A 24,299-nucleotide genomic window follows, 5' to 3' on the forward strand; every position below is an offset into this window, starting at 1 on the left:
AGAATTTCAGCGCAGACGCACATCACGCGCGCCTGTGGCGCCACCTCATAGCGCCATTTAAGGCTTGGCGATTTCGACGAGTGTACGTTCGGCACGTGTGTTTACCTTGTGGTTGTTTCACAAGACGATCAGTTATGCCTCGTAGACAACAGCGAACATCTTTTGATCAAGTATCCGAGTTCGACAGAGGAAGGATAGTGGCTTACCGAGGTTGTGGATTATCATACAGAGAAATCGCTAGTCGTGTTGGACGAAACCAAACAACTGTAATGCGGATATGTGACCGTTGGATGCAGGAGGATACGACGGACCGACGTGGTCGATCGCACTCACCTCGGTGCACCACTGCACGTGCTGATAGGCAAATTGTGCGCATGGCGGTGACGGATCGCTCAGTGACATCCCGAACCATAGCACAGCACATTGCGTCTGTAACGCATCATCCAGTGTCTGCGCGTACCATTCGACGCCGTTTACAGCAGAGTGGTCTGTCCGCAAGACGTTCATTGCTTCGTCTACCATTGACGCAGAACCACAGACGTCTCCGTCGCCAATGGTGTGACGACAGACGGATGTGGACGGCATAATGGAATGACGTTGTCTTTACTGACGAGGCACGCTTCTGTCTGCAGCACCACGATGATCGGATCCGAGTGTGGAGACACCGTGGAGAGAGGATGCTGGACAGCTGCATTATGCACCGCCACACTGGTCTTGCACCGGGTATTATGGTATGGGGCGGTATTGGGTATTACTCTCGCACGCCTCTAGTACGCATTGCCGGTACTTTAAATAGCCGGGGCTGCATATCCGAGGTGCTGGAGCCAGTTGTCCTTCCTTACCTTCAGGGCTCGGTCACAGTCATATTTCAACAGGATAATGCGCGACCACACGTGGCACGCATTGTCCAAAGGTTCTTCGTCAATAACCAGATTGAATTGCTTCCCTGGCCGGCTCGCTCTCCGGATCCTTCGCCGATAGAAAACATGTGGTCCATGGTTGCTCAACGAGTGACCCAGATTACATCCCCAGCTGCCACACCAGATGATCTTTGGCAACGTGTGGAAGCTGCTTGGGCTGCTGTACCTCAGGAACACATCCAACGTCTCTTTGACTCAATGCCGTGTGGCAGCGGTGATCTCCAACAATGGCGGCTACTCTGGCTACTAATTCTGGCAGGAACCACATGTCACAGACGTCTGTAAACGTAATCATTTGATACTTGGTCAACATGTTATCTACAAAATAAATTTTGTTGTGCTGCCTCTTGTCTTGCTTGGTGTTGCGTTTACGGTGGCCAGCAATGTATATAAACAAAGGCCTCGCAGTGGAGGGGAAAACTACTAAGGCGAAGAAAGTCGTCGGATATGTCCTAATATCATGTCAAGCCTCCTTTTTCTCGACGCAGTGCAGCTCGGCGTGGCATGGGCTCTACGAGTCGTTGAAAGTCCCCAACAGAAATATTGAGCAACGCTCTCTCTATAGCTACCCATAATTGCGAAAGTGTTGCCGATGTTGCTTGTTGAGGGACTCATGTCGGGCGATCTTTGTGGACAAATCATTCGCTCGAACTGTCCAGAATGTTCTTCAAACCATTCGCGAACAATTACGGCCTGGTGACGTGACGTCGTTGTTTGGAAACATGAAGTCTATGAATAGCTGCAAATGGTCTCCAAGTAACCGAACATAACCATTTTCATTTAACTATCCGTTTAACTGGATCAGAGGACCAGTGCAATCCATGTCAAATACAGCCTACACCATTACGGAGCCACCACTGGTTTGAACATGCCTTCTTGATAACTCGTGCCAATGTCTTCGTGGGGTCTACGCCACACCCGAACTCGGTAATTTCCAAGCATGATTGCCTATCGAAGTCGCGGGGTCCGACGATGCATATCGAACGTGCGATTGTAAATCGATTATGCGACTGGTGGCGGGCGTTATGATCAGTTATTTGGGATCGTCATTTTTATACGATTTCCGTCGTTCCCTTAGTTGCTCTAAGTTACATACCTCCCCGAATTATTTTTGAGTCGCTAGGGAAACCCAGACGATTTATGTCGGTAGTGAGTGGGATGTCTGGTGTTGTTGACGTTTCTTCGGCAGATTCTCTCACACTGCAAAAACTAATTCGATGCTTATCCAGCGTAGAAAATTGTTTCACTTTTTGTCGCAAATATGGAGTACTACCGGAAGAGGAAAGGAGGGACCGCTTAGACTTTGGTGGTGCGAAGTGTCTTAAACTTTGAAAAAAGAGTTTCGATGCCTAAATATCGTTACAATTTCATTGCGGAAAACGAATGAGTATCAGGAACAATACATGATTTAACTCTTCCAAATTATCCATCCAGACCAACGTAATTCTTCTATCTTGCTGGATTCGAGAGTGCACCTTGCAAGTAACACCATCGGAAACTGACTGATCTGCTACTACCATGTGCGGATATTTCGAGTTTTGCAGAGAAGTGTGTTATGTGGTAGTGACGAGCGACAGTGTACCTATCGGTGGACGGAGTAAAGTTGTTGAAGTGGACGAATCTCAAATAGCAAGAAGGAAGAAGCAGAGATGATGACCTTCAAAGAGTGAAATCGATCATATTTCGGTATTCGGTAGAACGAGAGCCCCGTAAGTGTTTCGTTGCCACATACTGTCTACAGACAATGTCACTTTAGTGCGTCTGACAAAACACTTCATACTGCCTGGTACTAAAGTCATACAGACAGGTTTCAGTCCTGCAAGACACTCAAAGCAGAAGGATTCGACCACGAGTTCATCAACCACTCTATAGAGTTCGTTTCTTCGGATAACCCCAGCGTGCACACGCAGAACAAAAAAAAAAAAAAAAAAAAAAATGGCTCTGAGCACTATGGGACTTAACATCTTAGTTCATCAGTCCCCTAGAACTTAGAACTACTTAAACCTAACTAACCTAAGGACATCACACACATCCATGCCCGAGGCAGGATTCGAACCTGCGACCGTAGCAGTCCCGCGGTTCCGGACTGCAGTGCCTAGAACCGCACGGCCACTGCGGCCGGCCACACGCAGAACATCGAGCGACTATGGAAATATGTGAAGCTTTCCATTAAAAAGGAAGGACGTACAGGACAAAGAGACGAACTATACTTGTTTCAGTACCTCTATTTCCACAAGTTGTGTTTGCAGGAAAAAGTTAATGCAAGTGACACTCTAACTATATTTTGCGTGATAGTGGCAGAATTTATCCAGGCTATGGCAGAAAGAGAACTGTTTCTGTAGCGTACACATAACATGGACTTTCACATGACGACAACACCGACGACGAGTAAGGTAAGTCGTCTCGTTTGTAATTACAAGTATTTTTGTAACGCTCTTCTTTTGTCGTTACTGTAGCGACCACCGTAAACATACTCATAACGCCGGCCACCAGAGTCGCATGATCGATTTACAAACGCACGTTCGATATGCATCGTTTGGACCCCGTGACTTCGGTAGGCAATCATTCTTCGGTTGAGCTGGACCAGAGGACCAGTCCAATCCATGTCAAATACAGCCTTCACCATTACGGAGCCACCACTGGTTGCACAGTGCCATCTTGATAACTCGTGCCAATGTCTTCGTGGGGTCTGCGCCACACCCGAACTCCGTCAGCAGGTCTTACGAAATGAAATCACGACTGGTTTGACGAGGCAACAGTTTTCCAGTCGTCTATGGTCCAACCGATATGGTCACGAACGCAGGAGAGGCGCTGGAGGTGGTGTTAGCAAAGGCAGTCGCGTCGATCGTCTGCTGCCGTAGCCCATTACCGCCATATTTCGCCGCACTGTCTTAAGGGATACGTTCGTCGTACATCCCGCATTTATATGTCGCGCAGTGTCGCTTGTCTGTTAGCACTGACAACTACACGCAATTCCGCTGATCTTGGTAGTTAAGTGACGGCCGTCGGCAGCTGCGTTGACTGTAGTGAGGGGTAATTCCGGAAATTTGCTGTTCTCGACACACTGTTGATACTGTGGATCTCGGAATATTGAATTCCGAATTTTAGATGTAGGATATCCCTGGGTCTAAGTACAACTGCCATTCCGCGTTCAGTGTCTGTTAATTTCCGTCATGTGGCTATAACCACATCGGAAACCTGAGTAAAAATGACAGCTCCGCCAGTGCACTGCTCTTTTATACCTTGTGTACGCGAAACTTCCGCCGTATGTATACAAGGTGTTACAAAAAGGTAGGGCCAAACTTTCAGGAAACATTCCTCACACACAAAGAAAGAAAATATGTTATGTGGACATGTGTCCGGAAACGCTTACTTTCCATGTTAGAGCTCATTTTATTACTTCTCTTCAAATCACACTAATCATGGAATGGAAACACACAGCAACAGAACGTACCAGCGTGACTTCAAACACTTCGTTACAGGAAATGTTCAAAATATCCTCCGTTAGCGAGGATACATGCATCCGCTCTCCGTCGCATGCAATCCCTGATGCGCTGATGCAGCCCTGGAGAATGGCGTATTGTATCACAGCCGTTCACAATACGAGCACGTAGAGTCTCTACATTTCTTACCGCGGTTGCGTAGACAAGAGCTTTCAAATGCCCCCATAAATGAAAGTCAAGAGGGTTGAGGTCAGGAGAGCGTGGAGGCCATGGAATTGGTCCGCCTCTACCAATCCATCTTTCACCGAACCAGTTGTTGAGAAGCGTACGACCACTTCGACTGAAATGAACAGGAGCTCCATCGCGCATGAACCACACGTTGTTGGTTGGTTGGTTGGTTGGTTTGGGGAAGGAGACCAGACAGCGAGGTCATCGGTCTCATCGGTTTAGGGAAGGACAGGAAAGGAAGTCGGCCGTGCTCTTTGAAAGGAACCATCCCGGCATTTGCCTGGAGCGATTTAGGGAAATCACGGAAAACCTAAATCAGGATGGCCGGACGCGGGATTGAATCGTCGTCCTCCAGAATGCGAGTCCATTGTCTAACCACTGCGCCACCTCGCTCGGTCCACACGTTGTAAAGACCCATGTTCTAGCAGCACAGGTAGAGTATCCCGTATGAAATCATGATAACATGCTCGATTGAGCGTAGGTGGACGAAACTAAAATGAGCTCTAACATGGAAATTAAGCGTTCCCGGACACATGTCCACATAACATCTTTTCTTTATTTGTGTGTGAGGAATGTTTCCTGAAAGTTTGGCCGTACCTTTTTGTAACACCCTGTGTGTGCGTATCGCCATCCCACGAGTTTTGTCACCCCCGTATATACTCCCCACCAGCACCGCCGCCGGCCAACTTCGGGCGGGGCAAAAATATGCCGCCAGGTTGTTGCGTTAATAATTCTGAAGAGCGGACGTCAGGAAAAATGCGCACGATCGATGGTGCGTGTTTACTCACCTCGTAGAAGTAGAAGGAGTTGATGACCTCCTGGGTGTCGTTGGCGGCGCCGGCGTCCGCCGTGAGGTTGTCAGCGCCGTCGGCGGGCAACAGGCTGGGGGCGGTCGCATTGCCGCCGGCGCTGGCGCTGGCGTCCATGTCTGGCCGGGCCGCGTGTCGCGCCTCGCCGCTCAGCAGGTGGCCCGCTCACGCACCGGCCGCGCGCGCCTCACGCACTCACGCACCGCGGCTGACACCGGCGTCGCGTCGCCTCTGGCCAGCATGCTGGCCGCCACACGCTGTTGATGCCCTCGGTATTCTTTCCGGGCCGCCCTTATCTCCACCACCCCTCTCTCCCTCTCTCTGGACACTCGCTTCCAGCTGTCGGCCTCGAGTGGCGCCTGTCGATACCTTCCAGCCGCCGATGAAACAGCGCCAGTTAAGCGCGGCTCCGGCCCGTCTCTCCAATCTCTCCCCGCTGCTGCAACATGGAAATGGAAGAAGAAAACCGTCAGCAGCTGTCGGCACAGTTAATATACACGGCACTCCAAATATTTCCTAAACGGTGCCAAACAGCGAAACTGAGTTTTCACAAACCGACGTCAGTCCACAAGTGAGTATTTTGCTTTAGACTTAACGCTAGTAACGAAAATGCCGAGAAATATAAGTTTGCCGTATGAGAAATTGGTTGGCAACATTTTTATATTTTCCGTGACCGTAACATACGTAACGCCATCACTTAAAAATATTTTAGCAAATTATCTGCTGGGCCGACAGCGTACAAAAGGAGAAAAGATGACACTTTCTCTCGGCTGGTACAAGGTGAGCAGCAAATTGCTTTATTTAACTCGTGATTTATTGCACTGATTCACAACGAGCTCGTTTCTCCGGAATGGTTATTTTCTACTCTCCCTATTGAGATATTTATAATTATTCAAAAAATGTTCAAATGCGTGTGAAATCTTATGGGACTTAACTGCTAAGGTCATCAGTCCCTAAGCTTACGCACTAGTTAACGTAAATTATCCCAAGGACAAACACACACACCCATGCCCGAGGAAGGACTCCAACCTCCGCCGCGACCAGCCGCACAGTCCATGGCTGCAGCGCCCTAGACCGCTCGGCTAATCCTGCGTGCTCTTACAATTATTATAGTGTACTTATGTCATTGTATTTTCGATCATTATTATATCAAATCGTACTTAATTCTAACGTTGTTTCTTTATTATATTTTTGTGTCCTTATATCTAGGAGGAATTACGTCGATAATGCATCTCTGAACGACTTTTCTGTCTGGTAATATGTAGTCAATATAAATGATATAGTTCTCTGTATTGAATTTGTAGTAAATTTATCCAATATTTTGTGACACTTGTCTGATAGGTTTCGCTCCTGCAATATTTTATTTTACAGAGTAAGTTACACTTTTTTATTTTCATTTTTTTTGTTTTGACTGTACGCGTACTTCACATCTACTGATTGTCTTTTTCGACTTCTTGTTTTACCTCTGTAAGGTTTCGTAAGCTCTTGCTGTTCCATAATGTTCGATAAAATGCTTAAGCTTCTATCTGCAACAAAAATTTTGAAGATGTATATCATTCTCATATTTTTATTGAAAGACATATTTATATTTGCAATTGACAATGACGTGAATAAACATGCGGCCTCTAGCAGCGGTAAATGTAAACATGTTCTCTAATACTTTCAGCGCCGGACGTAGTGGCCGAGCGGTTCTAGGCGCTACAGTCTGGAACCACGCGACCGCTACGGTCGCAGGTTCGAATCCTGTCTCGGGCATAGATGTGTGTGATGTCCTTAGGTTATTTAGGTTTAAGTAGTTCTAAGTTCTAGGGGATTGATGACTCAGAAGTTAAGTCCCATAGTGCTCAAAGCCATTTGAACCATACTTTCAGCGGTGATCCTGTACCAGGTATGTAACGTGTGACTTGTAATATGGGACGAATACGCTTGGATCTACATATTTTAAGTATTGTAAGTACATACTGTACATACTGCAAGTACTCTGACATCCCACTGCTTCTAACGTCTGCTGTCCAGCTAAATGAGATATGAAATAAATTTATAGCTCTAGTTAGATACTTGTTTTAATCCTTAACGACGTAGGTATAATACATCACACTACGTATTGAATTCATGAGATTGTATGCATTTTCTCATAATGTAACATATATACTCTTTATCTACACGGTTCACAGATCACATGACGGTTGTTTACCGAAACCGGTCATCGTAAATAAAGGCTTTATAAATGCAATGTTGTCTACGAAGTTGGCTTCCTTCAAGCTGAATATTTACTCAGTATGAGCAAGCTTACAAATCAGATTAACAACTTGCGAATTAAATTTTGTAATGTTTAATGAGCAGCTCCTGATCGTCACGCAGTATCTGTGCTTTCAGATATGCAGGCACGTCTGCAAGAACATTGTATGAGGTGAATTGTCAACTCAGACACTGTACAACAACATAAATTTTACACACCTCAACCGGTTAAAACGACGATCACATCGGATGTTCCTCTTTGGAGGGAATCACGAAATGTGTGCGCGAGCATTAGGAAACGGGGGCAAGTGGGGCGTGTTGAGATTTGGCTCGGTCGTCGAGGCGTAGTCGGATAGCCGAAGTCGTTAAGGTAACTCCTCAGGTTAAGCGAGAAAACTGAGTGCAAGTCCCGTTCTGGGACAAATTTTCATACGTCACTGATATGAGAACTAAAAAAAATTGTACTCGCATTTTACGAATAAAATTTCGTAATATTCAATGATCGACGCATTGCATAACGTGAACTCTTATCACTGACGCTGTACAATAACATAATAAGGAGTAGTGTCGAAATAACTTGGATGGGTGGGTGTTCTGTGTCCACAGATTTAAGTAAGAACTGGATCAGCGAACACTAGGGTCACGTGTTCAATCTGCGTAGTGATTATGGACGTAACCACATGTGGCGAGATGTGGGAACACGTAATGCGACCAAGAAGATTGTGAAAATTGATCGTTTTGGTGGTCCAGGTGCTATGGTGTGGGGAGATATGACGTTGAATGGACGTTCTACTCTCCAGACCTCTGAACACTGTAAGCCCACAGGTCATGGCTACTGTGACACTGTACTCCTTTCTGGTGTTCGTCTTTTCAAGCGCGCTTTTGGCCTTGTTTTCGTTTTCAGGAATGACAATGCCCGACCTTGTGAATCAGCGCAGGAGTAGCCCTTACGACGAGAGGATGGACTGGTCTCCTGCTTCCCCTGTTTGAAATCCCATTTAGCACATGTCGAATGCGTTTGTGAGATGTGGTGGAGCATCTCCACATGCACCGATGACCGTGCAGAAGTTGTTTACCGCTCTGGTCGAGGAATGGAATGCCCTACCACTATAACTGCGTACAAATCTTGTTATCGGTATAGCACCACGTTGCAGAGCATGCATTACCCTCCGTGATGAACACACACTACATTAAGAACCTTTACCCATATTCTGTAATGTATAGGCGACCATAATAAAATGCGATGTCTTCAGTATAATTAAATGAAACAAAAATAACCAAGTGATAACCCACCCCGTTAGGTGTGCTGTCTAACGCACGGCTTTCTGGATTGGGAAGGAGAGCCTGGTCCCCGGCACGAATCCGTCCGGCGGACTCGTGTCGAGATCCGGTGAGCCGGCCAGTCTGCGGATGGTTTGTAGGTGGTTATCCTCTGCCTCGACGAATGCGCGCTGGTTCCCCTTATTCTGCCTCAGCTACACTATATCGGCGATTGCTGCGCAAACAAGTTCTCCACGTACGCGTACACCACCATTACACTACCACACAAACATAGGGGATACACTCGTCTGGTGTGAGACGTTCCCTGGGGAGGGTGGTGGTGGTGGTGGTGGGGGGGGGGGGGGTTCACCGGGGGCTGAACCGCACAGTAACCCTGGAAGAGTGGTTAGGTGTGGGGCGGCGGTGGGGTGAAGTGGACTGCGGTAGTCGTCGTGGGGTTGTGGACCACTGCGGCTACGGCGAGGACAGACCTTCTCCGTCGTTTCTAGGCCACCGGTTAACATACAATACAATACAATACAACAAAGATATAGATTCTTCGAACAAGTTACTGTTATCGTTCGTATGACGAACATAGATCCTACTGTTAGCGTTGAGATTACCTTAAGTTAGTCAGTGCGTTAAAGCGTGGTTTCCAAATCTCATTTCTGAGTTAATGACGCTATCTGATCACTGTTGGACTGACTATAAAATCACTGTGCGATTCCGTAAGATCAAAGATCCAGTGTATGCATGACACAGAGGCCCAAACAATAACCAAACCAACTCGTCGCTGTAACAATAAGTTTTGCAATAGTCAGCACCTCGTACTTCGTTATTCAAACAATTGTGTCGGCTAGCGTCATCTCCATCATTATGGAGCATTATGAACGACGAACATAAAATAATACGCGAATTAAGATTTCTTATTGGCTCCGCGCTTGGATGATACATTTGTTATATAGCCACAAAGTAATGAAAAGCTTCATAGATTCCTCGGTTTCTTAGAAGCTTTTCATTCGAAAATCAACTTAACCTTAGAGATAATGATATCTGTCTACCGTTCCCAAATGTCTTGATCTATAGAAAAAGTGATAATAGGACTCAAAGTGTACACAAATAGATATTTAGATACCTCATCAGAAACAGCCAGCCCAGACGCAACGTATCACTGAAAATAAGCTTGCAAGCAGTTGAATTTCTTAAGAAAGACATTACAATGCTTTATCTACGTAGAGGACTTTCAAACGAAATAGTATTAATTACCCTGGGAAGGTCGAGGAAATACTTTCCATTCTGTGCTACCTTTCGTTTCCAGAGGTAATAACGTCATATTCCAATTTCTTCGGAAGAATTGTAAAAGACCTCATTTTGCAGACAGAACAATAAAAACTTTCAAAATGGATGCACGTGATCAACTCCACATTGAAAACTGAAAGGACAGTAAAAGTAGATGTTAAAACGTACGAAAGTCACATGCGTTTAAAACAAATTGTGAAAGTTGTTGTAGCAAATGTGTACGAGTACTAGCCAAGGAATGCAACATTTACTGAAGGAAAGTCAGCGAAGCGTTGATGTTTCTAAGAACCAGAGTCGTTTCAGTAGAGATGGCGGCTATAGTTCCAGCTTCATGGCTTCGCGCCATCAAGGAGATAAATATGCAGCCACGGTGCGCAAGGAATGTAAACAACTACGAGGAAGCCACCTCTGAAGGTCGGCAGCCAAGTTTTGGTACACATTCCTACTCTCTTTCCCTGCATCTTTCACTGCATATCCAATGAGGATGGCACACCAATAGTAGCCAGAAAAAAATTTGCTCTATAATCCAACTTCTACCTAACAAGCTCGGGAAAAAGCTCTTCTTCAAAGGACCGCGTCACTGACCTTTGACAGTGTTCAGTTAACCAGGGAGACCCTATAATACTGAAGATCACAGGACAGGGGCCAAAAAGTTGATACCATATGAAAAAATTTGAAGGAAGCCATGACGCGGCGTAATAACCTACAATATTTTAGCTTCAGTGACAACGGCTATGGATGATTTCACTCTTACGTTAAGCACTGGTTATTCAGAACTATCGCCACATAAGTAAATAGGCACTAATGAACATATTTATTAGGAATAGATTATGGCTTTCGGATGCGTAGTCACGAATGCTGAGACACATGGCATTAATCTTACTTTCTCAGTGGTTCACTGAAGTGGTTATTCTTTTGTTTCTATACGTTCAGTAAATAAGAATTTTGGAACGTGTATTTGTATGTAACTTTTGGAGGGGTTGAGTGCATTGAGACTAGCTGTCGGGTGTTTTCCCAAATTTGTTTGTCCTGCCTACATATGTCAATTTTATCAGCGATTATTGAGCATGTCCTAGGTGGCCGTATTTTAATCGTTTATCCTGCAGACGTATCCTAATTTTCTCAGTGATTGTTTGGTCTCATTATTATTTGTAGGCGCAATAATAATTCCCACCTGCAGCAAATGACAATTACACGTAACTTACTCATGGAATTTCTGTAATGATTTTCTAATTAAAAAGTAGCAAGTGGCATAATACAGTCTTAAATTTTTGCCGACTTAGAAGAACTAGTATTTTTTATAATCATTACTGAACGGCATCCGAAAGCGCCTGAATAACAAGTGAAGAGGTATATCGCATGGCACAGCTTGCATTGGTGCGACCGTGATACCTATAAACCGGAGCACATTTCTTTTCGATGATACGTAGACGAGTATCACAAAGAATGCATCATAGGCAGACGGAGTAAAAATAAACAAGAATGTCCACTATCCGCTGAGTGGTGTACAATGGCAACGGAGCCTCTGGGAATGTGGAGACATCAGCACATGGCACTGAAGACGTGCGAATGGCATTAATATTGTTCTTAAAAACAGAGAAAAATGCAATCATGACAAAAGGAATTGACTCAAGAGACAGTCGGACAATTCTAAGTAGAACTAAATCTAACTTAGTTACTTTCGGCGCAGTGAAGCTACCAATGCAACAGAAGTCTTTAATGCCAGTAGTAGGTTCCATCTAGATATGCACGTATTTCCGTAGCCTCAGGACTTGGTTTACATAAAACGTATAATAATGAGACTTGTATTACCCAGTAGGCAATAAAATATAGTATTTAATGCATCTACATGAAAGACAGTGAGTGTAAAATATTAACGTCAATCTCTGGGTAAATATAAACCGCTCTGCTGCGGCATGTCTCCATCACTAAACAGATTTTATCGGTTGCTTCCTGGCCAATTTGGAACTCGAATATTTTCCAGATGTCATTCGTCATTGCAGCGATGCCAAAATTTCCAACATTCCTCATCAACATAGTTTGGTTGCAGATGTCAAGCTACCAGTAATAAATAATACACACGTGGTCCTGAAAGATCATGCACACCACGTGTAAAGGTAATAACAAAAAGAAACGAATTGTTGTTTGAACTAAATATCCACATAATTTTGTAAAAACTTCGTAAAAAATGTTCACATTAGAGATTAAATAAAACAGAAACTCATTGATCATGGCACAGTGGTGCTGCAACATGTTTGGGAACTTGGGAAAAAGGTGTTTTACATAACTGGTGGACCTTACATCCAACAAAACTACAAATACGGTAAACACAAGGAGCTGCAAATCCAAATGATGAATGTCATCATCATCATTATCTTCTCGGGTGAGAGCAGATTCTGTCACAGTAGTGATTGAGGAGGTATCCTCGTATGGCGAGATGTGGGAGAACTTAGTGCAGCCAGGAACATCTTCGAATATGATGGTTCTGGTGGTTCAGGATTTATGTTGTAGGGAGGCATAATGTTGCACGGACGAGTTGAATACAAAATTTCGAACATAGTGCAGTTACCCGTCTATGTTATTGTGGCAATGTACTTCTTCCCCGCCTACGTCTTTTCGGGGTCGCGTTCGGTCCTGAATTACTTTTTACGGATGGCAATGTGCGACCGCATCGAACAGGCGTGCTGTAGCACACCCACGTACATCAACGACCGTCCAGGGCGCTGAGGGAGGAATGGAACGCCGTACCACAAGAACACCTTACCAGTCTTGTGGGAGCACGTTGCAGAGCATGGATTCTTCTCCGTTGTGGTCACACACCCTACTAAGAACCACTTGCCGTCTTTTGTAAAGTCTAGGGTATCATTATAAATCGTGATGACTTCAGTGTAATGATTGTCATTCGATAAAAGTGTCATTTCTGTTCGTCTCATTGCTCAGTTCTTTCCGTTATCTTCTGTACTGTACTATAATGTCGAGTTACCATCCATCAGGAATGTGGAATGCATTCAATGACTGTGATGTAACTTTCAAAATCATGATGCACAGCAATCAGTCGTCCTTTCTTTCATGTTTTATTAAAGCAGATCTATATTTCGGCTTGTATCTAGCCATTATCAATGCATTATTTCTGATTTTCAGTACATGTCCTAATACGTCAGTCCCCTGCCCCTCCCGTCACAGTGCATTCACAACTCAAATGGACTCTGAAAGGAGCCTGAACAACAGGGGACTGACGTACGGAGACATGCATTAAAACTCAGAAATAATTCATTGATGATGGCTAGCTACTAGCCGAAATATAGATTTTCTTTAATAAAACATGAAAGAAAGAACGACTAATTGCTGTGCTCCGTCGTTTTGAATGTACTGTAACAGTTCATTCTATGTATGACACAAGTTTCATCGAGCTACGTTTCTTAGCAGTGGCATATCAAGCGAAAGTTACTTTCGGTGTTAAGTGTCACATACGAGTGTAGAAACTTCACGTGAAACCTTGTTCCAAGGCAACTTTTGGAATTTTGATGTACCTGTCACACTTTCCTTTTTGTGCAAAAGCTCATTCTTTATAGGAACGACGATGAAAATGTCTATGGTGTTGGCAGGACAATCTCACAAGAAATACGAATCAGTTACATCTTGAGACAAGACTGAACACAGGCAAAATAGTGACATTTGGCTAACAGGCCACATTACTCACTATAGAACTAATACCAATAACGAGACGGTGCCAATTTCCATGTTTACTTTCTTCACCATCAAACTTCTTAGACCACTGACGCTAGGTATGTTCAGAGACAGTGTTCAGAATGTGTTTTCAGAGGAGTTGCTGAAAATGTCGTCGGTTTACATTAATCATCAACTGTCATCTGCGTGTTAATGACTGTCTGACACGTCACTAGTAATGGCTGCATCAGCCAGGCGGGCAACCAGCTTTTCTAGGGTGCCTGTTGACCTCTTCTACGCCAATCGAATTCTTTCAGCCCACGAAAAGAGAACAGCTGGAGGAAGCAAACGGTCTGAAACAATAATCTATGACATGAAAAATTGAACACCATCCCAGAACGTTTCTAGCGTCAGTACGAACATGGACTCCTATCAGGGAAACGATGAACCTGCGAAGTTTTCGACAGCTAAAGAAGTATGAAAAATGGCTTGAGAGGTGGTCGTCTTAAACACAGCATAAGATGCATACCTAAAGACCCATGAGCACGTGTCCATCTTCACTACAGTTAAACACATCTCTTCTACTTCAAGTGTCTGCAATCCATCTTCACTACTGTGAAACACATCGCTTCTACTTCAAGCTGTCTGCTATTACTAACGACCTAACAAACGCAGTAAAAATGAGTAAACAAGACAGAACACTTTATTCTGTTATTGTGAAAAAGTAGAGCTTCTGATGAAATCTGCTGGCTATTATGTACGACCTGCACATGCCATATTAAATAGAATATGATGTTTGCGATTTCCTATGTGGAATAGTGTACTTCCATTATTCTCGTAAGTGCAAAGATAAAACTAAAATGTAAAAACATTTCACAAACTTATCTAAACATATACTGGTCCAATTAGAACTAACGTATGCATTTCGTTACTGACAATTGTAAATATGGTTTACAGCAACAACTTTAACAGATGTTTACTGCATACTGTAGCGATGTACAATAACAGAAGAATATGTCCTCATCTGTTTACTGCATAGCGTACGTCGTTCGTAATGTCAAAGAGCTTGCGGTAGAAGAGAATTGTTTCGCAGCAACGAAAATGAAAAAGTGCTCGTGCTTCTTAAGGTATGCATTTTAGTGCCCATGTTTGTGATATTTTTTTTCTTGTTAGGTACACACAACCATGTCTGGGATCTCCTCCCAACCCCCTGCTTCCATTTCAACCAAATTTGGCACACAACCAGCAAACTTCACAAGTATGTATTGTGGGGTTTGTAATCTCCTAGCTCCCACAGCAATGGAGGTATGTATAAAAAGTGCTTCTCAGCCCCTGCCATATAGGCTGTCCTGTACAACAGGGTGGAGTGTGGGAATACTATTGGCCTATCTTACTGACCTGCTTTAGAGGGCAGCCTAAATGCTTGGGGGCAAGAAAAGGTTTTTCAGGTCCCATCATGCATGCTGCACTCCACAGCAAGTGTGTTGCACTGTAGCAGTATACACAGCGGGGTCAGAAGCGGTTTGCAAAGCTTGTAAGGCTTGTGTATGTGTGTGTGTGTGTGTGTGTGTGTGTGTGTCTGTAAATAATAATTAGAATAGTTTTTGTTGGCAGGCAGTCTATCACTGCACTTTTAATATTTCTACACTGCCTGAAAAAAAAAGTGAAACGTCCAAAAGATGAACAGGAGATAAAATCGAACTGTTCAGATTGAAATGATATGTGATGTTATTTACTTACTACAACTTTGAACATAGACTCAAATGTGCAAAGCACTAGGCAGTATGATTCCACTTACTAGTATGAAAGTGCACCTCCCTCCACAAACTCAGGAACACATGCACAGATTCGGTTAGAAAGGGTACCTTAACATGGTTGTATGCTTTCCTGAGAAAAGCTTGCCCACCCGATTGTAATGGTTGTTAACATCCTGCATAAGGGGACAGGGAGAGAGATGATATCTAAGTTGGTGGCATACAAATTCTATTGGGAAGAGATCTGGATATTCTGTCTGCCACTGGAGTATTTCAATATAAAACACTGTTCAGAGAGACACATCCCATGTGTTCATAAGCATTGTCCAGATAAAAAAATCATAATACTGTCACATGAGAGGTAACACATGAGGATGTAGGATATACATGCTGTATTGTTGTGCCATAAGGAATTCCTCAATCACTAGAAGACATGACCTGCTGTCTTACCTGATGGCTCATATCACAATGACACCAGAATTGGCATCACCATGCCTCTCCAAAACACTTGTGGAATGGGGTCTCTTCCAAGTCTCCGCCATTGTCACGGCCAATGGCCATCCAGGGTTCTGAACAACTGCGATTCATTGCTGAGCACAATGCAACGTTATTCATCAGCAGTCCGAGTTTCGCTCTCATGGCACTACTCCAAACAGAATAGTTTTTGTTGTGAAGCTAACGGCATTCTACGCTTGGGACGCTAATTCCTTAGTTCAGCTGCTGCTGCTGGTCCCCTACCAATGGTGTGGGATGATACAGAACATAGCAGGGAGTCCATTACATGTTCTTTGATATCAGGCACAAATGAAAATTGGGTACGATGTACTGGGTGTATAGTACTGTGATTGTCACTTTTTGTGATCGAACGTGGTTGACAGGAACCTTGGCACACATTCCAATATTGGGCAACTGTCACTTCTAAATGTCCAGAAAACCTGGATACTGCACGATTCGAAAAGCTGACCAAATAAGAGCCCCATTCTAATGCACCCTGGTGGCTGGAAACCGGCCATACCCTTCAAAGGAGCCATACTGGCATTTGCCTGGATGATTTAGGGTAATCACAGAAAATTTAAATCTGGTTGGCCGGAGATGGATTTAAACTGTCATCCTCCTGAATGCAAGCCCAGTGCGCTCAGCACTGTGCCACATTCGACACACACAGGGTGGTTCAGGGGAAATGTCACATAATTTGTAAGGTGATTCTATGTGTGAAAATAAATCGAAAAATCTTATGAACATGTGTCTTATTTGTGATTGTTACAGAACTGAAGCGAGTTAAATAGATTCATCCATGAGTGATTATGAAGATAAGTGAGAATATTTCTTACTGAAATGCTTTGTAGGCTCTGTAGTGGACAGAATAATGGTGGGACACATGACTGATCAATCTTACAAGAGATGTTCAAAACTAGCTGATGGCTAATGCACCCTATACTGGTAGTGTGACTCCGTTATACCATTGCAAGAATGTAAAATCTTTCCTCAACTGACTGGATGGCATTATGCACTGATGTTATGTGTACACTGGGTATTGCTCGAGATCAACATAATGGTTGAAATACCCTGGAGAATAACCTGCTACAAGGGTTCGTCAATCAGGGAAACATCACTGGTTTTCTGTCACAGCATCATGGGCAATGCCATTACAGTAACCATCCACAAATAACATGTCTGTGTATTCTACAAGGTGAACATACCCACTGAGACTGTACCTAACGAAGTTCCACACGAGTTGCTCTTCTATACAGCATCCCAGAGACGTAAAAAAATTGTGTCTTTACCTATGGTCACTTGTTCTTCAATTACTATGAGAATGCATAGCTATGTTTAAAAAGAATAACTGAGTGTAGTCATGGGATCGACCCAAACACGTTTGCTTCCATGCCCCTCAGCTAATTCGCTGCAAATAACAATCTGTTGTTGCAGTCCCGTAGTAGTAGCATTAGCTAGAATTACGAGATAATAAAATACACAGAAATAGTAAATGAATGTTAAATGAATTATTTAATAAAGAGGGTTCTATTCTAACGTCTGTAATCGATGCAGGCGACAGAGAATTACGCTGAATAATGGTTATTCAAGAGAGGACATCCTACATAAGTGGGAAGTGGTCCAATCACATTCACTTAAAGTACAGATAGAAAATATTCCTATCATATCCAGTAAAGTTACATTGAGAGCGTTGTTACCATTCTGAAGTAACAAAATCCCCAAACTAAATAGCAATGAAAGAAACACGAAAAGTAAGTGAATTTTGTTTTCACATTACAGGAAATATTCACCAGCTCAAAACAATTCAGAGTTCAACACGATGATCTACAAAACATCACACGTGGTACAAAGAATAGTAACTCACACTCTGTTTATCCGCAGTTCTGTAATATAAGTGGAAAAAAAAGAGTCCTACTACTGGGCACATTCATTTTTCTCTTCAGAAGTATGGTGGCGACGATTCACCGCCAACAATCGGTCAATTACATGATTAAATACCACTTTATATCACAGTCAGGTCTGCCTTCTTGAAACACAAACGCAAAGTACTCCAGAATCGTCCTTGATTTCTTCACTCGAAAAACCCCCCTCTCCACTTGAACCCCATAGATTCCCATTACTGTTTGTTTTTCCGTTGAATGAAAGCTTCAGCTGACTAAACTTGGGCTCTTCTCGGACTGAGCTAATGCATTACAGAAATATTTAAACAAAGTAATTTTATAAACAATTTATTGTATTCAGACCATTCACAATAAATAAGTGATAAGATAAATAAGGATTCGCCCATTAATAAATAAGCCAGTATTCTTTCACAAGTGCCGGCCGGGGTGACCGAGCGGTTCTAGGCGCTACAGTCTGGAACTGCGCGACCGCTACGGTCGCAGGTTCGAATCCTGCTTCGGGCATGGATTTGTGTGATGTCCTTAGGTGTAAGTAGTTCTAAGTTCTAGGGGACTGATGACCTCAGAAGTTAAGTCCCATAGCGCTCAGAGCCATTTGAACCATTTCTTTCACAAGTGCTGTAAGTAGGCTGTTTACGTTTTTATGTAGGTAACGCCTCGTAGCGCTCTCTAATAAAATCGTTGACTGCGCTGTGTGCAGTCTGTGGCTGGTTGGACTCGTTGTTAGAATTTATTCGCCAGTGTAGTGTCGGGCAGTTGGTTGTGAACAGCCCGTAGCGTTGACTAGTTTGAGGTGAGCCGCCAGCAGTGATGGATGTGGGCAGAGAGTTGCCAAAGTTCTGAGATGTTATAATGAGCGTACGAGCTGGACGTGTGTCCGTCAGAAAAAGGAAATTTGTTAAACTGGATGTCACGAATGACTTTTCAACATTATTAACGGTAAATACACTGCTTGTTCTCTATCAAAATCTTTCATTTGCTAACTATATGCCTAGTAGTTAGTGCCTTCAGTAGTTAGAATGTTTTATTTAGCTGGCAGTACTGGCGCTCGCTGTATTGCAGTAGTTCGAGTAACGAAGATTTTTGTGAGGTAAGTGATTCATGAAGGGCAAAGGTTATTGTTAGTCAGGGCCATTCTTTTGGAGGGATTATGGAAAGTCAGATTGGTCGTGCGGTAGCGTTCTCGCTTCCCGCGCCCGGGTTCCCGGGTTCGATTCCCGGCGGGGTCAGGGATTTTCTCTGCCTCGTGATGACTGGGTGTTGTGTGATGTGGTTAGGTTTAAGTAGTTCTAAGTTCTATGGGACTGATGACCATAGATGTTAAGTCCCATAGTGCTCAGAGCCATTTAAACCATTTTGAAAGTCAGATTGCGTTGCGCTAAATTAAAAAACAGTCTCAGTACGTTCAGTTTCACTCTGAAGTTTGGAAATCAAGTAAAGTAGAAGTTTTACCAGCACAGTCATTCTTTACATACAAAGGGGAAGTTTCAGTGCGCTCGTGATAAATGACAATAATTTGCCATTAAATGTTGTTCAAAGAATTACGTAGACTTGCTTGTCAGAAGAACATTCTCACACTATTTTACAAAGATGGTGTCCGATACACATGTAACTGATGACCTCTTAAATTACTGTGTTTTGTATTATCAACTGCTATTAATATTTAAATAGAGTTAGTGGCAAAATAGTAAACTGTTCATTAAATAAATACAGAATTATAACAAAATGAAAATAAATACATACTTAAATAAATACGGAAATATGAGAAAATGTGAGGTATTTTATGCTGTATTCAATTGCTGTGTAATCGTGGAGGATGTGATATTCCGACAAACGTTTATATAGTGGAAAGATGACAAAAATGCAATAAAGCAGGAAATAAAGTAGATATAGACAGGTAGCTTTGAGAGATGATAGCTGTACGGCAATTCTATCATCTGAGATACCGTACGTTGAAATCGCATGAAGCATTTAAAAGTTAATTCAGAGGTTCACTGTGACAATGTTTATCCATTGCGAAATATTAACTTCTGTAGTTTTAAAGAGATTGAGCTATTGTTGTGTCACTAGATGTACCTCATTTTTTGAGATCACAGTTGTGTAGACATGTTTAATACTTGAATGTGAAATTATAGTCTTGAAGAGCTGTAAGAAGCCATTTTTCTGCTTATCTGGCACTCCGCCATTTCTTGTAGAGTTGTAGTTCATTTTAAGCAACAAATTATCCCAGCCACAGGGTTTGCCCATTTCCCGCACGCACTCCTTGTGTCTGCACTTGATCTCGCCTGACTCATACCCAATCAAGCAAGCAGATTCAACTCTCCTCAGTGTCACCCCTAGATGGACAAGTAACTCGCCTACTCACTTGTAACATCACACCATGCTGTGGTTTTCAGAAACAAACTTTCAGTAACGACATAATTATGTGTTTGTTATTATCCAAACACAGTTTGGCAGCATTAGTGCATGTCTTTATTTGCTCTAAGAATGCGTATTGTGAATTTTGACATTGCACTGCGTACCACTGCAGTCGTGTTGTAACATCTAAAACTGCAAGCGTGTATGAAGAAACTATCGTCAAAGATGCGGAATTTGCGATAAGGCATAAAATCAAAATCCAATACTGTTAAGAAGGTTTCGTCTATCCATCTCAACAATATTGGTATCCTGAATTAAGTATATACATGTGGGTTAAGTGGAGAGATAATGAGGAAATACATAAAATGTATTTGAATTAGAAACAGTCTTGGTTCTTTATGAAGTGAATAAATTGCAACCGAGACTGATTTAAATTCAAATATTCCGCATATCGATTGGATTGGATTGTTTGGGGGAAGAGACAAAACAGCGAGGTCATCGGTCTCATCGGATTAGAGAAAAACGGGGAAGGAAGTCGGCCGTGCCCTTTCAAAGGAACCATCCCGGCATTTGCCTGGAGTGATTTAGGGAAATCACGGAAAACCTAAATCAGGATGCCCGGACGCGGGATTGAACCGTCGTCTTCCCGAATGCGAGTCCAGTGTGCTAACCACTGCGCCACCTCGCTCGGTTCCGCATATGGTTGCTGTACCAGACGGCGTAATGAAGTGAGAGATATTCTATAAAATTATATATTAAGAAAACAGATAAGCGCCCAGTGATAATGTGACTAGAGTAATGAAACACATTTGGCTAAAGACTAACAAATAATTATGTCTTCTGCTAGAGTATGGAACGTTTTCTCGCACGGATAGAAGCAGAAAATGTTGGAAGATTATGTCGGTATTGTGTGTACCATATTTTACATGGAACCTATATCGGTTTATAAAGATGGCGGTCAGTATATTACGAAAACGATTTTCGGTGGTACGTATGGACAATGACAGGATCAGATGACTTACATATGAAACAGAAATGCGATTACTCATCAGAAAACCTCAAATTCTTAACATCAGAGAGTGTAAATAAAAAGGCGTATGAACAGGACAAGAAATTTTGAATGAAACTCTCAGACGGTAGCAGAAAGAGCAGGGTGAAAAGCGTCCCTAACATTACAAGTTGATGCCTTACCTACACTTGAATTCTTTTTTTTTTTTTTTCTTTTGATGCGGCCCGCCACGAATTCGTTTCATGTGCTAACCTCTTCAGAGTAGCATTTGCAACCTACGTCCTCAATTATTTGCTTGACGTATTCCAATCTCTGTCTTCCTCTACAGTTTTTGCCCTCCACAGCTCCCTCTAGTACCATGGAAGTCATTCCCTCATGTCTTAGCAGATGTCCTATCATCCTGTCCCTTCTCGTTATCAGTGTTTTCCACATATTCCTTTTCTCTCCGATTCTGCATAGAACCTCCTCATTCCTTACCTTATCAGTCCACCTAATTTTCAACATTCGTCTATAGCACCACATCTCAAATGCTTCGATTCTCTTCTGTTCCGGTTTTCCCACAGTCCATGTTTCACTACCTTACAATGCTGTACTCCAGACATACATCCTCAGAAATTTCTTCCTCAAATTAAGGCCGGTATTTGATATTAGTAGACTTCTCTTGGCCAGAAATGCCTTTTTTGCCATAGCGAGTCTGCTTTTGGTGTCCTCCTTGCTCCGTCCGTCATTGGTTATTTTACTGCCTAGGTAGCAGAATTCCTTAACTTCATTGACTTCGTGACCATCAATCCTGATGTTAAGTTTCTCGCTGTTCTCATTTCTACTACTTCTCATTACCTTCGTCTTTCTCCGATTTACTCTCAAACCATACTGTGTAATCATTAGACTGTTCATTCCGTTCAGCAGATCATTTAATTCTTCTTAATTTTCACTCAGGATAGCAATGTCATCAGCGAATCGTATTATTGATATCCTTTCACCTTGTATTTTAATTCCACTCCTGAACCTTTCTTTTATTTCCATCATTGCTTCCTCGATGTACAGATTGAAGAGTAGGGGCGAAAGGCTACAGCCTTGTCTTACACCCTTCTTAATACGAGCACTTCGTTCTTGATCGTCCACTCTTATTATTCCCTCTTGGTTGTTGTACATATTGTATATGACCCGTCTCTCCCTATAGCTTACTCCTACTTTTTTCAGAATCTCGAACAGCTTGCACCATTTTATATTGTCGAACGCTTTTTCCAGGTCGACAAATCCTATGAAAGTGTTTTGATTTTTCTTTAGCATTGCTTCCATTATTAGCCGTAACGTCGGAATTGCCTCTCTCGTCCCTTACTTTTCCTAAAGCCAAACTGATCTTCACCTAGCGCATTCTCAATTTTCTTTTCCATTCTTCTATATATTATTCTTGTAAGCAGCTTCGATGCATAAGCTGTTAAGCTGATTGTGCGATAATTCTCGCACTTGTTAGCTCTTGCCGTCTTCGGAATTGTGTGGATGATGCTTTTCCGAAAGTCAGATGGTATATCGCCAGACTCATATATTCTACACACCAACGTGAATAGTATTTTTGTTGCCACTTCCCCCAATGATTTTAGAAATTCTGATGGAATGTTATCTATCCCTTCTGCCTTATTTGACCGTAAGTCCTCGAAAGCTCTTTTAAATTCCGATTTTAATACTGGATCCCCTATCTCTTCTAAATCGACTCTTGTTTCTTCTTTTATCACATCAGACAAATCTTCTCCCTCATAGAAGCTTTCAATGTATTCTTTCCACCCCTCATCTGCATTTAACAGTGGAATTCCCGTTGCACTCTTAATGTTACCACCGTTGCTTTTAATGTCACCAAAGGTTGTTTTGACTTTCCTGTATGCTGAGTCTGTCCTTCCGACAACCATATCTTTTTCGATGTCTTCACATTTTTCCTGCAGCCATTTCGTCTTAGCTTCCCTGCACTTCCTATTTATTTCATTCTTCAGCGACTTGTATTTCTGTATTCCTGATTTTCCCGGAACATGTTTGTACTTCCTCCTTTCATCAATCAACTGAAGTATTTCATCTGTTACCCATGGTGTCTTCGCAGCTACCTTCTTTGTACCTATGTTTTCCTTCCCAACTTCTGTGATGGCCCTTACTAGAGATGTCCATTCCCCTTCAACTGTACTGCCTACTGCGCTATCCTTATTGCTGTATCTATAGCGTTAGAGAGCTTCAAACGTATCTCGTCATTCCTTAGTACTTTCGTATCCCACTTCATTGCGTATTGGTTCTTCCTGACTAATGTCTTGAACTTCAGCCTACTCTTCATCACTACTATATTGTGATCTGAGTATATATCTGCTCCTGGATACGCCTTACAGTCCAGTATCTGATTTCGGAATCTCTGTCTGACCATGATGTAATCTAATTGAAATCTTCCCGTATCTCCCGGCCTTTTCCAAGTATACCTCCTCCTCTTGTGATTCTTGAACAGGGTATTCGCTATTACTAGCTGAAACCTGCAACAGAACTCAATTAGTCTTTCTCGTCTTTCATTCCTTGTCCCAAGCCCATATTCTCCTGTAACCTTTTCTTCTACTCCTTCCCCTACAACTGCATTCCAGTCGCCCTTGAATTCGTATAGCTGATAAATTGCTGGTAACAGTTTGTTGGCACTGCAAGGATTATTGGAACACAATTAGATAGAAGCGGAAAACAGACATGCACAAGACATGATGATCAAAATTCGTTGAAAGTAGGAAAACTACGAGGCAACTGTATTAAATGACACAAAAGGTCTCTACTGTAGTATCGGGCATTTTGTCGGATTACCTCTTACTAGAGATGTGATCAGCTACCATAACATAAAGGTAGCGGAAGTAACAAGTATTTGGCAAAGATGACGGGGCAAGCGGAGTTGGGTATTATGAATGA

General features: G+C 42.9%; 1 long non-coding RNA gene across 1 annotated transcript in view; it reads right to left on the minus strand.

Annotated features, from left to right (window-relative positions):
* Positions 1–5,385: 5,385 nt before the first annotated feature.
* Positions 5,386–24,299, minus strand: part of LOC126419019 (uncharacterized) — a 531,293-nt gene continuing 512,379 nt past the window's right edge. Inside the window, exon 3 of the long non-coding RNA XR_007575926.1 lies at positions 5,386–5,839. This is a non-coding gene — a long non-coding RNA (uncharacterized LOC126419019). The remainder of the gene's footprint in view (positions 5,840–24,299) is intronic.

Source organism: Schistocerca serialis, chromosome 9 (genome assembly GCF_023864345.2).
Source record: "Schistocerca serialis cubense isolate TAMUIC-IGC-003099 chromosome 9, iqSchSeri2.2, whole genome shotgun sequence".
In the NCBI taxonomy this organism is placed as follows: Eukaryota; Metazoa; Arthropoda; class Insecta; order Orthoptera; family Acrididae; genus Schistocerca; species Schistocerca serialis.